Consider the following 15,920-nt stretch of genomic DNA (forward strand, 5'->3'; position numbering starts at 1 on the left):
TGAAATTTCTCCAGTTTCATGTTAATCGGAATGAGTTTGTTAACAAGACTTGATCAACCTTGTTAGTGGATTCCTTTTGATGAGCATGAGATGGATGAAACTAGAAGCACAACCTTATGTACCCTCTTTATACTTTTTGTTATTTAGTTGAAATAAAGTAAAAATAAACAATTTTTTGTCTGTTATCTGATTATCCGCGCAATATAAAAATACCTCAAAAATAAAAGTTCTCCGAAAGCCCTGAAAATTAAATATGTTTTTTCTAGAATATTTGAACATTTATGGAACAAAGAACACACCAGGGGGGCCAACCACCTTGCCATGAGGGTGGAGGGCGCGCCGCCTGGCTCGTGGGCCCACTGTGGCCCTCCTCCACTTATTCCTGCACCCATCCTCTTCTTCTTCCTCCCACAAACACGAAAAACCAACTCAAGGACGAGTTCTAGCCCTCTTTGCTTCCATTTTCGATCTCCTTGCTCAAAGCACCTCTCACAAAACTGCTTGGGGAGATTGTTCCTTGGTATGTGACTCCTCCATTGGTCCAATTAGTTTTTGTTCTAGTGCTTTATTCATTGCAAATTTTTGCTGCTTAGGTGACCCTGTTCTTGAGCTTGCATGTCAAATTTATATGGTCAAAAGTAGTTTTGATGCATGATATAGGCTCTAGGCACTTTGTAGGAGTCGTTCCTATCAATATTATTGAGTTTGGTTTACTTTTATTTTGAAGTTACTAAAAAAATTCAGAATTTTTCAGCGGAAGAAATATGCTTAGGAAAATGTTCCAAGGTGGTTCTTCAAGGAAGCGAGGACCCAGGCTTGCAATGTGTGATGCTGATGAAGAGCCACCAAGAGACGCTCCAGTGCGTCCTTGTGAGTGGCCTTCTGAAAATTTTATGGATCGAGCGGGAATTAAAGAAGAATTTAACGCATATTTGCGTAATGCCGGTCTTGAGGACTTTGAGGCAGACAAATGCCCCAGTATCATGATCTCACAAGCTCTTCACGTAATTCTCCTTCAGTCATGTTTGATCTTTATGAAAAATCTTATACCATGGACTTAGAGGATTTCACTTTTGCTTGCAAACTTCCACAATGGGGTAGCGTTAGGGATCCCCCTAAATCTGAATTTAGAAACTTTCTTTCTAGTATAACTATAGGGGAATCTAGAGATATAACACAAGCTACCATAGGGAGCATTCACTTTCCTGCTATACATTATTTTGCTCTCTTCATAGGTAGGTGCATAAATGCTAAGGATGAAGCATGTCACATGTATGTCCCTGACCATAGCATTCTCAGGAGTGCTGTGTTAGGAGACCAATCTTATCATATGGGAGCCATTGTAGCTCATAGGTTGCATCATAATAGATATAATGGACATTTCTTTGGAGGAATTTATGCAACACGCTTAGCTAAATTTCTTGAGATAAACGTTCGTGAAGGAGACATGGAGTTGCCTCCTGCTTATTTAGACTTTGATTCTATGGTTTCTCACCATTTTGTCGAGAGGAACGAATCACCTCTCCAGTACCGACTAATCTTTGACAGACGTCGTGCTGTTCGTATTACTCTCCCTGCTCCTGCTTTCTTTGATTATCAGGAAAGAGGAGGATATACTATTACCAGAGAGGAGGCAGATGAGTACGAGAGGAGAGCGGAGGCAGCTCGTCGCCACACTACAGCTCAGGAGGCGATAGCCGCTGCATCACAGTACGACCCCAACAACTACTATTATGGATATCAGCCAGGCCAGCCGTGGCCATAGACCAACTTAGGCCAAAAGCCTAAGCTTGGGGGAGTACGTATTTCTCACAGACATTACATTTATGTTCACACACACTCATTGCTAGATATCGGTGCTCATACTTTTTCATTGTATCATCCATGCTAGTTTATTTCCTTTTATGCTTTCTTCTTGTTTGTTTAATAAACCTTAAGAAAAACCAAAAAAAATTAGTTGTAGTTTTTAATTAATTTACTTTCCATGCTTGTAGTAGTAATTAAAAAGAAAACCCAAAAATATTTCCTGTTCTGCTTTTCCTTGTTGGGAGCTTTCCCATGTAAATAGTTTTATTTCTTTTCTTTCTTTGGGGGTCGATAGGAGAATACCATAATTAAATTGTTGAAATGGCTCTTATATGCATTATTGTTTATCTGACAAAAGAGCCCATATTGCCTTGTCTTCTCCTATTTATTGATTGCCTGCAGATTCCAGCTTAGTCCAATGCACATGCACTCTTATTATTATTCACATCATTCGGTCGTGCAAGTGAAAGGCAATTATGATGATATATGATGGACTGACTGAGATGAGAAAAGCTGGTACGAACTCGACCTCTTTTGTTTTTGTAAATATGATGAGTTCATCATTCTTGATTCGGCTTGTTATGAATAAACATGTTTGCAATGACAATTAGAGATCATAGTTGCTTATGCCATGCTTGATTTGCTATGAGTTATAATGGTTTACCTTGCGTGCCAACATGCTATTGAGATGGTTATGATGTGGTATGATGGGGTGGTATCCTCCTTTGAATGATTTAAGTGACTTGACTTGGCACATGTTCACACATGTAGTTGAAACAAAATCAACATAGCCTTCATGATATTTATGTTCATGGTGGATTATATCCTACTCATGCTTGCATCCAATGTTTATTAATTTTAATGCATGTACATGGCTCTTGTCGCTCTCTAGTTGGTCGCTTCTCAGTCTTTTGCTAGCCTTCACCTATACTAAGCGGGAATACTGCTTGTGCATCCAATCCCTTAAACCCCAAAGTTATTCCAGATGAGTCCACTATACCTTCCTATATGCGCTATCTACCTGCCGTTCCAAGTAAATTTGTATGTGCCAAACTCTAAACCTTCAAATAATCACCCTATTTTGTATGCTCGAATAGATCATGTATCAACTAGGGCTGCCTGTATCTTCCATGTTAGGCGGGTTAATCTCAAGAGGAGTGGACTCTGATCCTCACTCACGAGAAAATGGCTGGTCACAGGGATGCCTAGTCCCATGCTTTATGCAAACTAAATCAAAAATAATTGCAAAACAAAACTCCCCCTGGGACCTGATGTATGTTGGAGGCACTCATTGTTTCAAGCAAGCCATGGATTGATGTTTGTTGGTGGACGGGGAGTATAAACTTTAGCATTCTGTTTGGGAACTACCTATAATGTGTGTAGCATGGAAGATATCGCCATTTCTTGGTTGTTATGTTGACAATGAAAGTACACCGCTCAAAATATTATTCATCTCTATTTCAGAACTGAGCTCTGGCACCTCTACAAATCCCTGCGTACCTCTGCGAAGGGCCTATATATTTTTATGTTGAGTCATCACCCTCTTATTAAAAGCACTAGCTGGAGAGCGCAACTGTCATTTGCATTCATCACTGTTAATTTATATTGGGTGTGACTATGATTGGATCTCTTTTACCATGAATTTCGAGTTCCGGCAAAACCCTTGAGGTTCGAACACTGGGGTGCGCATGAAGATATTTCCCCCCAGCTCACACTCTCGCAACGATCTCAGCACCTAACTCGCCAAACCCGAAGAACAAAGGACATATGGTTTATACTGGTTCGGGCCACCGATGTGGTGCAATACCCTACTCCAGTGTGGTGTGGTGGATTAGCTCTTGGGCTAAGGATGAACAAGTACAAGGGAAGAACAACTTCCGGAGGAGAGGTGTTCTTGGGCTTGGTGAGCTTGTGTGTGTGAGGATGGAATGGATCCGATCCAAGATGAGTTTTCTCCAAGATGAATTGCCTCCTACTGTGGTGGCTAGTCTTATTTATAGAGGCCCTAGTCCTCTTCCCAAATGTAGGCGGGAAGGGATCCAACAACGGCCAAATTTGAAGGGAGACAACTAGTACAAGTTATCCTAACAAAAGGTGTCCTTTGCCTGCCAAAGGCTCTGGTGGTGACGTCGTGCTGGCCTCCACGGTGACCTTAGTCCCGCCATCCTGTTGGTCTTGGTCTTGTTGCACCGATATGGAAACCTTTGGCTGATGCCTCGGTACTCCTCGCCTGTGCTTGCCTCTTTAGCACCAAAGAGGAAACGAGTACACTGCACGCACTGGCGCCTGCCTGGTGCCGCCTGGCCTTGGTCGTCATGGCTTGCGTCACAGGAACCTCGCGAGGTGCCCCTCACCTTGATCTCTCCGCCCCTCGTGAGCCAGCCTAGTGAGGCTTCCCCTGAGGAGGTCTTGCGTCGTACGCCTCCCGAGGCTTGGCCTCTCACAAGGGTCTTGAGCGTTTGCTAGTGAAGATAGGCCATAGAGGGCCGCTGGTGGAGCCACGCCATGGGCTGCAGGCAGGCAAGTCTGGGGACCCCCGTTCCCAGGACGCCGACAACTTCGCCATCCGCCTTCGATGCGCACGTAACCGCGACATGTAGGCAAAGAAAGAAGCTATCGCGGATGTCGATGAGGTGATGCGGCTATGCGATGTGGACAAGGTGACGTGTCGCACGTCCCCACCCGCCGCCATCATTGAGGAAAAGTAGAACACGGGAGGCCATGGCCGATTGTATCACATGAAGGCCACCGCCGAGGCGACGGCAACGAATACAGCCGGTGTCTTGCTTGATTCTTCTTCTGTCTGATGCTGGAGGAGGATAAAGAGATCGGGCAACGACTATTTAGATTAGGTATTTTAATTCTACTAGGCTGGTTGTAATGGGAGTATTACAGGTAGTATCATGCATGCCAACTACTCCCTCTGTTCCTAAATATAGGAGTATTATAAGAGCATGGTTAATAGTATAACTAGCTGATGGCTACGTGACACTGCCATGTTATCTATAGCCAACCTTGTAGCCTTCAAGTATAATACTCCCTCCGTCTAGGTGTCATCTTAGGAAAACCAAACAATCCCAAAATACTTAGGCGCGGTGCATTAACATCTACCTCATTTCTTGTTTCTTGGCATATCAACCAATAAGAGGTGTGGGTGTGCATTCTTTTAATGACTCGACACTAGCAAACACGACATGAAGTGGTTAGTTCATTGCATGCAATGCTACTAATTAGCAAATAAACATTAAGTGTGAGGCGGTTCTATAGGTGGGCAGGCGCGTAGGCCAATTCCACTCCAAACACCTAGGGAGGTGGTTGAACCGAACAAGTATAACTTGTTTCTAGTGGGTACATTGACATGGCATCGAAAGGGTATGATAGCTGACTCTTGCAAAATAATTAACTACCACGTTGGCATACATGAGCATTGGGCCCACTGGTTGGCGTGCTGGATGGAGGAAGGAACGCAAGACAAAATGGAGCATGGAAGGGTGCGAATCAATTGGCTCATGTGTGATGACCACTAGAGCAATACACTTAGGTACTACGTTAAAAAATTAGTGCAAACACGGCCAGTTATACTATGAGTAGGTGACCGTGCGCTTGGCTCTTCGCCTCTTCCGAAAGTCGAACAAGGATGATGGCACTACAGTCGATAGTGAACTAAGCAAAGCTTCTCCTCGTTTGTGAGTAGACCGGACACATCAAAAGTAGTCTCTAAAAAGGGTTGACCATTTCCATGGCTACCATCCCGTGCTCCGTAATTCAGTGTGTGCTTCTCGTCATTCTACGAGTTGATGAGACACATCAAATTTAATATGTATTTAGTACTCTCTCCAAAAAGGGCCGACCATGTTCATGGCTACCATCCCGTGCTCCGTTATTGAGTACTTGCACTATTCATGTGCCATCAAGGAGGAAAAATATTACGTAGTAGTAGGTGCCATCGTAGTGCACGACTCACTTACACACTGCTTATCTCCCTTTTCTTCCATAACACGTGTGTCGGTGTCAAAACTGACGGATCTCGGGTAGGGGGTCCCGAACTATGCATCTAAGGTCGATGGTAACAGGAGACAGGGGTGTAGGATCGAAAGTATGTCTAGAGGGGGGTGATTAGACTACTTGACCAAATAAAAACTTAACCTTTTCCCAATTTTAGTTCTTGGCAGATTTTAGCTATTTTAGGACAAGTCAAGCAATCATCACATAATTCAAGCAAGCATGCAAAGAGTATATTGGCAGCGGAAAGTAAAGCATGCAACTTGCAAGAATGTAAAGGGAAGGGTTTGGAGATTTCAAACGCAATTGGAGACACGGATGTTTTTCCCGTGGTTCGGATAGGTGGTGCTATCCTACATCCACGTTGATGGAGACTTCAACCCACGAAGGGTAACGGTTGCGCGAGTCCAGACAGGGCTCCACCCAAGGGCAACGGTTGCGCGAGTCCACGAAGGGCTCCACCCACGAAGGGTCCACGAAGAAGCAACCACCCACAAAGGGTCCACGAAGAAGCAACCTTGTCTATCCCACCATGGCCATCGCCCACGAAGGACTTGCCTCACTAGCGGTAGATCTTCATGAAGTAGGCGATCTCCTTGCCCTTACAAACTCCTTGGTTCAACTCCACAATCTTGTCGGAGGCTCCCAAGTGACACCTAGCCAATCTAGGAGACACCACTCCCCAAGAAGTAACAAATGGTGTGTAGGTAATGAACTCCTTGCTCTTGTGCTTCAAATGATAGTCTCCCCAACACTCAACTCTCTCCCATAGGATTTGGATTTGGTGGAAAGAAGATTTGAGTGGAAAGCAACTTGGGAAGGCTAGAGATCAAGATTCATATGGTAGGAATGGAATGTCTTGGTCTCAACACATGAGTAGGTGGTTCTCTCTCAGAACAAATGAGTTGGAATGATGTGTGTGTTCTGATGGCTCTCTCATCGAATGAGAAGGAGGTGGAGGGGTATATATAGCCTCCACACAAAATCCAACCGTTACACAGTTTTCCAATCTCGGTGGGACCGAATCATAAAACTCGGTCGGACCGAAAATGTAAACCTAGTGACCGTTAGGAATTTCGGTGGGACTGACATGCAACTCGGTAGGACCGATTCGGTTAGGGTTTGGGCATAACGTAATCTCAGTGAGACCAATTACACAAACTCGGTGAGACCGAGTTTGGTAATTAGCTAACCAGAGAGTTGGTCAGCCAAACTCGGTGGGACCGATTTGCTCTTTCGGTGGGACCGAGTGGAACTCGGTGAGACCGAAAAGTTACAAAGGGGAAACACTGAGTTTACATTGAAATATCGGTGGGACTGATTCGCTCTTTCGGTGGGACCGAAAAGTTACGAAAGGGAAACAGAGAGTTTGCAACCCCATCTTGGTGGGACCGAGATCCTTATCGGTAGAACCGAATTGCTAGGGTTTCGCAGTGGCTAATGACAATTGAAACTCGGTGGCGCCGGATAGGAAAAATCGGTAGGACCGAGTTTGGCTTAGAGTTTAGGTCATATGTGGATAGGGGAAAGTAGTTGAGGGTTTTGGAGCATATCACTAAGCACATGAAGCAAGAGGCTCATTAAGCAACACCTCATCCCTCCTTGATAGTATTGGCTTTTCCTATGGACTCGATGTGATCTTGGATCACTAAAATATAAAATGAAGAGTCTTGAGCTTTTGAGCTTGAGCCAATCCTTTGTCCTTAGCATTTTGAGGGTTCCACTTTCACATCCATGCCATGCCAATCATTAAGTTTTCCTGAAATAATCATCTTGGAATAGCATTAGCTCAATGAGCTATATGTTGTTATGAATTACCAAAACCACCTAGGGATAGTTGCACTTTCAATCTACCCCTTTTTGGTAATTGATGACAACATATAGATCAAAGCTTCGACAAATGATAATAAGCATGAAGTATATCGTCGCTTTGAGAAGTATGTGATAAGTAAGAGCTCCCCCTAAATTTGTGCATATTTAAAATTTGCTTTGGACTGCAAATGCACAACGAGTTAGAATCATGGGTTACTCTTCCATGTCACATACATCTTGGTGGAGCGCTCAAAATGATAAGATTGAAATACATGCACTCATCACCAAGAATAGTGAATGATCACAAACGATAGATAGCATGATAATATTTAAGCAATCATTAAGCAAACATTAAGTGTAGCTTATGATCAAACACATGATCATCGATGTCTCACAAACATAAGGACGTAGTATCAAGCACGCAAAAGCAGAAAAAAGTTCGAAAGACCACCAAATAAAACAAGAGAGAAAAGCAACACTCTCTCTCTCGAAGCCTATGATCTATACATCTTCTCCCCCTTTGGCAACAAGTTACCAAAAAGTTCCTAGAAAATGCATAGCGCTAAGTCGTCGCTCAGGCTTGATCTTCAGGTGGTGGTGGAGTCCGGATCACTCCAAGGACGAAGGCTTTTGTAGATGTTGAAGTAGTCGCTGGAGTTGGAGCTGAGGTAGACGCTGGAGCTGAGGCTGTGGCTGGTGCTGAAGTAGTAGCTCTGGTGTCAGCAACTGGCAGTGCAGACGACCTCGGGCCTCGTGGCACTCTAGAAAAAGCATGAGTTGTGGTCCTGCCTCTCCTCTCATTCATGTCCTCCTGGATCTGCTCCACTACAGACTAGACTTCTGTTACCTTGACATCCAAGTCATAGAACTTCTGTTCCATGATCCTCTCTAGGCTCTGCTGATTTTTAGTGAGGTTGGCTAGACTTTGCTCAATTCTCAGCGAGGATGCAATCAAGTAACTGAGCTGCTCTTGCTTGGTCTTCAAGAAGTAGTCAGATGCCTCCTCTTGAGTAGGCATCCTGGCAGCTTTTTCTTTCTTCGCCTTCTCCTTCTTTGCATATGCTTGTGCAGACGATGGCTCATTCTCTGTCATCACAACTTCATTGTCCTCGAAATCTGGACGGATGGGCAGGTGTTCCTTATCCAACAGATATATACCCGTGCCCATCTTGGAGTTGATGAGCTCCTGAATCTGAGGGGCATATCCACAGCTCCTCTTCTGATCTGCAGCTGTCCTCTTAATGGTTTCCACAATGAGACTCATGACCTTGAATTTCTGAGGCACATCAAAAACATGAAGCAAGTTGATCGCGTGACCTCTGATCATCTTGCGATCTCCAGACTTAGGCAACAGAGTGTGCCTTAGTATCCAATTGATCGTAGGCAATCCTGAGAGCAGATAGTGTACTGAGCCAAACTTGAATGTGTCAAGAGCTTCATTGGGGATTTCCTTGTACATGTTGGACATGGAGTTATGGTCCATTTTCTTCTTGGCATAGATGTCCAAGTCCTCATCTTCCTCTTCTGGGGCATTGATGATCTGTGCCCACTCAGCCACTGTAGATTGGTACCTTGTACCCTCAGACATCCAAGTAATCCTTCCATCCGGGTAAAAGTGAGCTGTGGAGTAGAACTGCATGATGAGTTCCTCGTTCCACTTTGTGAGCTTCTGCCCAACAAAGTCCTCTACTCCACATGCTCTGAAGATGTCCTGAACTCCTGGGTAGTGCTCTTCATTCTCCTTGATATAGGTCCAGTCGACCCATCTCATGTCACAAACGATTGGCTTCTTGTCAAGCAAAACAGTCTCATAAAAGTCTTGTTGCTCCTTTGTATGAAACCTGTAATCCACGGCAGTCCTTCTCCTAGAAGCATATGGGTCTGCTTCTCTCCACTTCCTCAGCCCTGAGTCTCTCCTGAGCTTCATGTCCTCAGGCACAGGATGAGCATCGTTGTGGTCTGGGATCTTGGGCTTGAGCTTCAGAAGGACACTCTCTTCCTCTTCTTCAATAGCTTCAGGCACTGGGGCCTTGTTCTTTTCTGCAGCAGGTATGCTCCGTGTGTTTCTTTTTGGAGCTGTCTTAGGCTTAGATGCAGCCTTAGGAGCTTCCTTGGGCTTGGATGCAGCTCCCCCTGACCTTATGGCATCTCCCATAAGTTTGGCTGCCTTGGGTGCTGGTGCAGCAACCTCTTATTCCTCCTCCTCTTCTACCATGATGGAGGCTCTCCCAAGCACTTTGGCTATAGTCTTCTTTACTCTCTCTTTCCTCTTTTTGCCCTCAGCAGCAATGGGCTCAATGGGAGCAGGTGCAGGCTTCTCAGTTGAGGCTCTAGCCTTTGACATTGGCTGCCTCCCTGCTGGCCTCTTGACTTTCAGGCCTGGCTTTGAGCCTTGAGCTGGCTCAACCCTTTTGGAAGTGGCCTCTTCCTCTGCCACATAGTCTTCATCCTCAGAATCAGACGTTCTCTTCTTCCTTTGACGTGTGGCAGCCTTAGGCAGATTGCTGGGTGTGCTCCTGCTGCCATCATCAGAAGAACTTGAGGGGCTAGGGCCCTCACTCATCACAACTTGCTGCTCTGAGAGGTTTTGGCTGTCACTTTGATCAGACATGTTGCAACCTGACTGCTGACCCTGTGAATAGATTATAGAAGAGATAGAGTGGATGAGCATCACAAAAAGAAGAGATTTTTGCAAAAGAATAATTCAAAAACTTAGTTTTAGTTTTCCACAGAAAGCATCTCGGATCTACCGATTTTCAAACTCGGTGACACCGAAGCAGTTTTGGCACCAAAACTGGTGAACTCGGTCAGACCGAGTCATAGTTCGGTGGCACCGAGACTGCTAGGGTTTCACAGAATTCCAAAATCGGTCGCACCGATAAGTTATTCTCGGTCAGACCGAGTTTAACTTGTGCAATGGCAAAAGCCAGATCGGTGAGACCGAGTTTTTCAACTCGGTGGGTCCGAGATGGTTTCGGCGGAAACCTAACCCTAAAATTTTCGAATTAAACCTAATCTACGAGCGTTTTGATTGGATAGAAGTTTATCAATCGTGGCAAGATTCATGATGATCACAATGTGCTAGGAATTAGATTGAGGAATAGCACAATGATCAAGTCCATACCCTAGTTCGGCGTGGACATGCTACGGCGACAACGGCGGGGCAGAATCCGTTGACGGCGGTGAAGACCAGCGACTGGAGGCTGCTGGCGGCGAGGAGACGATCCGGAGACCTCGGCGGCAGAGCAGGCTATCGCGCGGGCGAGGAGGTTTCGGAGAAATTTCCAAAATTCTGCCCGTCACTATATATAGCCCGACCCTGTCGGTGTGACCGAGTGGAACGACTCGGTGGCACCGAGATGCAAAACTGTGTGCAGTTATTGCAACTCGGTGTGACCGAAAAGTTCAAATCGGTTGCACCGAGATCAAAAAGCTAGATCAACTTAATGAACTCAGTAGGACCGAAATGGAGTATCGATCAGACCGAGATTCATAAAGAGGTTTTGGAAGTTTAAGTCTATGACGAATCGGGGACTCCGAGCGCTCCTCACACAGAGTGGTTCGAATCTGACTTGATCAAATTTGTGATGCAGCAAGAATAGAGTTTGAGACGAGAAAAGCATAGATAGCTAGAGGAGGTTCTTAGGCATTCTTGTCCATCCACTTGGCAAAAGAAGAAAAAGCCAAACAATCAAAACAACAAGTGGATGTCCTTGAATGAGTAAAATATGCAACCAACATGCTCACACAATAAGATAGCAAATGAAATATGTGGCAAAGCATGCACAACCAATTCTAGCATCTATCAAGCAATTTGCGATGACTAGGTCATCTATATATGAGTATATTGACTTAGGAGTCAAGTGAGAACACTTGATCGTAGGTCATACTCATCGTTTAAGCTCAAGTGGGGTTACCACTTTTACATAAAGCATTGTTTTGTTCACATCTTTAGAGTTGCTTTAGCTCAAGTCTTAGAGTAAAGCTCCCCCTAGATGTGATATCCCCCCTAAGAGGGATGAACTAACCTTGGGTTTTGTCGATGATGACTTCATGTAGATATTGAAGATGTGGATGCTCAATGTTGATGTAGATCTCTTGGAGCTATCCATTTGAGTGAGTTGCACTTTCAATACCTACATGGGTTAGTCCCACAAGGAACAAACAAGGATATCCATAGACATAGAGTGATGCACACAAAGATGATGTCCATGAAAACTTTAGGTTACCTTGTCCCTTGTCTTACCAACAAGAGGGTTTGTGACTCCTTGAACTAGTAGAAGATGTGGAAGTTGATTGCACTTGTTCTTGCCAAAATGATAAGAGTGAAGTATGTTGGTGGAGTCACCCTCAAGAACTCTCTAGTTCTTCTTCTTTTGGATCCACATCATCTTGATGGGAATCCTTGGAGTTGTAGTCGTACTTGATGAAGTGGAACTTGAAGTAGTCTTGGGAATCCACTTGACTAAGGTCTTAGGAGCTTCTTCAAATGCATCAATTTCCTCTTGAAGCTTGTCCTTGCCTTTTTGCCCGTAGTCTTGTGGTGGAAGATCATCTTGAGCTTGTGTCCCCTTGAAAGAAGTATACTTCTCTTGTTGAGGGACAAACTTCGTCTAGTTGTATTGATCTTCTTCCCATTCAACTCCATTGGCATTGAACTTTCGTTCAAAACCAACACCTTTATTCTTCCGGTGCATTCCTTGCTTGCGCACAATTTCCTCGAATTGCTTACTCCCGGCAAGGCTCTTGTACACTCCTTTCTCTATAATTCCCTTCAATAAGCTATTTTCTTGCTCAAGTGTAACTTGGCTAAGAGAGTCATTAGTAGAATCAAGAGAACTACTAGAAGCAACAATATTGGATTTAGCATGATCATTGTTACTACTAGAGGAAGAATCTTTCTTGTTAGATTTGACTTGAGGCATGTAAGTGGATAAGAGTAAACGCTTGGCAATGTAAGAAGAACTTTTCTTGCGGAGATCATCATTGATTGCCTTTAAGAACTCATGCTCTTGCTCAAGATTGAGCTTTTCAAAGCGTAACTTCTCATGAGCTCTTAAAAGTTCTCGATGATCTTCGAAGATAGTGTCATGAGATAACTTAAGAGTTTTTAGTTCTTTAGTTAGGGCCTCAATCTTCTCCTTATCATTGTCATTCGTTTTATCTTGATTAGCATGATTAATTGGTCTTTCATCATAGTATTCATCACAAGAGTTGTCACCAATCAACTCATCACCTAACAAGTCATCTTCATCACTATTGAAATCAACATACTCGGGGTGTGTTACCTTAGGACCTTTGGCCATGAAGCATCTTCCAATTCCTTCATTTGGTGAGTCAAATATGTCGTAGGAGTTGGTTGACACAAGTGCTAGACCGGCAACACCTTCATGTTGAGTATCTTCGGAGTCGGAGTGATAACTTCTCTCGGAGTGGCTGTCGGAGTCGGAGCCGGATACCCATTCACCAACATGAGCTTGATGTCTTCGTCTTGTGTAGCTCCTTGATGATTTTTCCTTCCTTTCCGAATCCTTGCTTCTCCGTGAGTATCTTCGTTCATAACGATCATCTCTACTCCTTCTCTCTCTTGGTGGTGATCCTTTGCTTCTTCTTTTTGGAGAATCTTCTCTTCTCTTGTAGGGAGCCGTACACTCATTGGATTAGTGTCCGGGTCTTCCACAATTGTAGCAGTTTCGCTCTCGACTAGAAGATCTTTTGTCATTGTAGGACCTTGATTTAGTGCTTCTATCTTTGCTTCTACTCTTGTAGAACTTGTTGAAGTTCTTCACCATTAAGCTCAATTCTTCATTGAAGTCTTGTTTCTCACTTGATGATGTAGGGGCTTCACATGAGGCTTTGTAGGCACCACTTGATTTGTTGTGAAGTTCCTCTTTATCCTTAAGTGACATCTCATGAGCAACAATTCTTCCAATCACTTCCGTTGGTTTGAGATATTTGTAATTGGGCATCATTTGGATCAACGTGCACACAGTATCATATTTTCCATCCAAGGCTCTTAGGATCTTCTTGATGATGAATTTATCGGTCATCTCTTCACTTCCTAAGCCGGCAATCTCATTTGTGATGAGAGCAAGCCTAGAGTACATTTCAGCGACACCTTCACCATCCTTCATCTTGAACTTGTCAAGTTGGCTTTGAAGCACATCCAACTTGGATTCCTTGACGGAGTCGGTACCTTCGTGCATATCAATCAAAGTGTCCCAAATTTCCTTTGCACTCTAAAAGCGGCTGATTTTGTTGAATTCTTCGGGGCACAATCCGTTGAAGAGAATATCACAAGCTTGAGCATTGTATTGCAACATCTTCAACTCATCCGCGGTAGCTTCACGGTTTGGTTCTTTCCCATCAAAGAAGTCACCTTGAAAACCAACACACACAATAGCCCAAACGGCGGGGTTATGTCCAAGAATATGCATTTTCATTTTGTGCTTCCAACTAGCAAAATTAGTACCATCAAAGTAAGGACCTCTTCGGTGATAATTTCCCTCGCTAGACGCCATACTCTCCTAGGTTGTGAAACCAAGGCTATGACCACCAAAAGCTATGGAGATCAAGCAAATGGAGACCAGAGCTCTGATACCACTTGTAGGATCAAAAGTATGTCTAGAGGGGGGTGATTAGACTACTTGACCAAATAAAAACTTAACCTTTTCCTAATTTTAGTTCTTGGCAGATTTTAGCTATTTTACGACAAGTCAAGCAATCATCACATAATTCAAGCAAGCATGCAAAGAGTATATTGGCAACGGAAAGTAAAGCATGCAACTTGCAAGAATGTAAAGGGAAGGGTTTGGAGATTACAAACGCAATTGGAGACACGGATGTTTTTCCCGTTGTTCGGATAGGTGGTGCTATCCTACATCCACGTTGATGGAGAATTCAACCCACGAAGGGTAACGGTTGCGCGAGTCCACACAGGGCTCCACCCAAGTGAAACGGTTGCGCGAGTCCACGAAGGGCTCCACCCACGAAGGGTCCACGAAGAAGCAACCACCCACAAAGGGTCCACGAAGAAGCAACCTTGTCTATCCCACCATGGCCATCGCCCACGAAGGACTTGCGTCACTAGCGGTAGATCTTCACGAAGTAGGCGATCTCCTTTCCCTTACAAACTCCTTGGTTCAACTCCACAATCTTGTCGGAGGCTCCCAAGTGACACCTAGCCAATCTAGGAGACACCACTCTCCAAGAAGTAACAAATGGTGTGTAGGTAATGAACTCCTTGCTCTTGTGCTTCAAATGATAGTCTCCCCAACACTCAACTCTCTCTCATAGGATTTGGATTTGGTGGAAAGAAGATTTGAGTGGAAAGAAACTTGGGAAGGCTAGAGATCAAGATTCATATGGTAGCAATGGAATGTCTTGGTCTCAACACATGAGTAGGTGGTTCTCTCCCAGAACAAATGAGTTGGAATGATGTGTGTGTTCTGATGGCTCTCTCATCGAATGAGAAGGAGGTGGAGGGGTATATATAGCCTCCACACAAAATCCAACCGTTACACAGTTTTCCAATCTCGGTGGGACCGAATCATAAAACTCGGTCGGACCGAAAATGTAAACCTAGTGACCGTTAGGAATTTCGGTGGGACTGACATGCAACTCGGTAGGACCGATTCGGTTAGGGTTTGGGCATAACGTAATCTCGGTGAGACCGATTACACAAACTCGGTGAGACCGAGTTTGGTAATTAGCTAACCAGATAGTTGGTCAGGCAAACTCGGTGGGACCGATTTGCTCTTTCGGTGGGACCGAGTGGAACTCGGTGAGACCGAAAAGTTACAAAGGGGAAACACTGAGTTTACATTGCAATCTTGGTGGGACCGATTCGCTCTTTCGGTGGTACCGAAAAGTTACGAAAGGGAAACAGAGAGTTTGCAACCCCATCTCGGTGGGACCGAGATCCTTATCGGTAGAACCGAATTGCTAGGGTTTGGCAGTGGCTAATGACAATTGAAACTCGGTGGCGCCGGATAGGAAAAATCAGTAGGACCGAGTTTGGCTTAGAGTTTAGGTCATATGTGGATATGGGAAAGTAGTTGAGGGTTTTGGAGCATATCACTAAGCACATGAAGCAAGAGGCTCATTAAGCAACACCTCATCCCTCCTTGATAGTATTGGCTTTTCCTATGGACTCAATATGATCTTGGATCACTAAAATATAAAATGAAGAGTCTTGAGCTTTTGAGCTTGAGCCAATCCTTTGTCCTTAGCATTTTGAGGGTTCCACTTTCACATCCATGCCATGCCAATCATTGAGCTTTCCTGAAATAATCATCTTG

Source organism: Triticum urartu, chromosome 4A (genome assembly GCF_056163025.1).
Source record: "Triticum urartu cultivar PI428250 chromosome 4A, HENAU_Tu73, whole genome shotgun sequence".
Lineage (NCBI taxonomy): Eukaryota > Viridiplantae > Streptophyta > Magnoliopsida > Poales > Poaceae > Triticum > Triticum urartu.